Here is a 1885-nt window from a genome sequence, read left to right as displayed (position 1 = left end):
GACTGTGAATGAAACACAGGGTATGTCTTAGGGTGGCTGCTCCCACACAGCTGTGCTGTAATATGAGTGTCACAACAGATTCACCCGGAGATGGTAGCAGCTTTGGTTTTGAGTCAGACATCATCATGTTTGAAGAGCTGGCCCTGGCCATTAAATAATGCCTGCCTCAGCTGATTGTTGTTTTAATGCTGGTTGATGGCATCTATCAAGAGGTCATCACATTCTCTCATGCTGCAGGTGATGCTCTAATACTACTGGGTGGAGGAATAGAAGACTGAATGTAAGACCAAGAGTAAGAAGAGGCAAAAACAGAATGAGCTGGGACTGATTACAGAGAGGACCTGAAGGCTTGTGAGTGAGGGGAGAGGTGTCATTTTGCGATGAGCTGGCGAGAACAGACAGTCATCCTCAGGCAAGACCAAAGGAAATCTCTAACAAAGAGAGAGGAAGAGAGAGGTTGGAAGGGGAATGAGAAATTAGAAAGGAAAAATGCTAGATATTAAAAAAGAGGGAAAAATAATCAAAAAGCAAACAAAAAAAGAATTAGGGGAAAAGGAAATAAGGTAACAGGGAGCAAAAGACAAAGAATAATGACTAACAGTCCCCAACAATAGGTATCTACTGAATGAGGCAGAAAGTGTCATTCAGTCTGTCCTGGCAAAATAAGGAGCATTGTGCAGTCCTTCCTGATACCCTTTATTGTACCAGTGACAAGACATGACAAGAGCTGCTTTGTCTGCCCAGCCTGGTGCTGCCCTGCTGGGGCAGAACTGGCCTTTGAGGAATGATGTGTATGAGGTCAGCGTTAGCAGATCTGCTTTTATCCTGTTTGGTCACACTTTCGTCAACAAGGCCTTATTTATACTGAGGTTTTTTTCTGAATCTATTTTACTATTCCCTCATCTTGATGAGAATCATCAGTGCTAGCCCTGATGAAAGCACTAATGTAAATGGCCTTCTGGTATTTCTACCTGAGACTCGTCAACATATGTGAAAAGAGTAATAAAACTGTGGCTTCGAAGAAGTCTCCCGTAGTGCTCCTACCGTCGCAGTTACTGATTGATAGAGTTAAGACTCTGCTGTGAGGCTGCTATCCCAAAGCATTCCTATTGCCCTCTGCAAATCGGAGATTAAACCAGGCAGCTCTAAAATTAAAAAGATGAGAAGCAACATGGGAAAAGAATCTCCCTAGTCTCAGCTGTGATGTCAACAAAAAAGATTTTCTGTTGCTGTTATAATAATAAATTCTGTTACAATAGCTTAAAGAATTTTGTGCCAATAGTGGGTGCAAGTAAAACCTTTAGTCTGGTGCAAAGGTGAGGCCAGAAATTCTGGCTTTCGCTTAAAGACATATTAAGAATTGAGAAGAATGATAAAGAAGGATTGTCTCAGAATATTCTCTGAAGTGCTCCATGTTTCAGCTGGTTTATAAAGGAGAAGGGACTGGAGTTTAGGAAAAGAGATGAGTTCAATGGCTTTAAATCCCGAGTAGCCATCTGAAATGCTGATCAGTCTGTGATTTTATTTATAAACATTTCTAGGCATCCCTGTGTGCCAGGGAAGGAGAGAGCTTCTTTATAGGCTCTTTCCTAGACAATCCTGTAGGAGCTGCGGGAGATGCAGTCTCCTTGTGCACCCATTTGCAATGAAGTATTTGTGCAGAGCAACGATTGGCTACAATCTGTTATAGAAATATGATGATTAGGTTAATAACAGTATGCAATCCAAAGAAGAAAAAACCTTCAAAAGGTTCAGAGCTCAGAATAAGTGATTTTTTTCCTCTTTTTATGGGATAACATACTCTTCCCCTTACAGCTTTTCAACATTAGTTCATTGCACTGGTGAAAAATGAGGCTTTAGATAGTTCAACTTTCTGCATCAGTGT

This window comes from Opisthocomus hoazin, chromosome 7, assembly GCF_030867145.1.
Source record: "Opisthocomus hoazin isolate bOpiHoa1 chromosome 7, bOpiHoa1.hap1, whole genome shotgun sequence".
NCBI classification, from domain to species: domain Eukaryota; kingdom Metazoa; phylum Chordata; class Aves; order Opisthocomiformes; family Opisthocomidae; genus Opisthocomus; species Opisthocomus hoazin.
Note: the sequence above shows the minus strand (reverse complement) of the source record.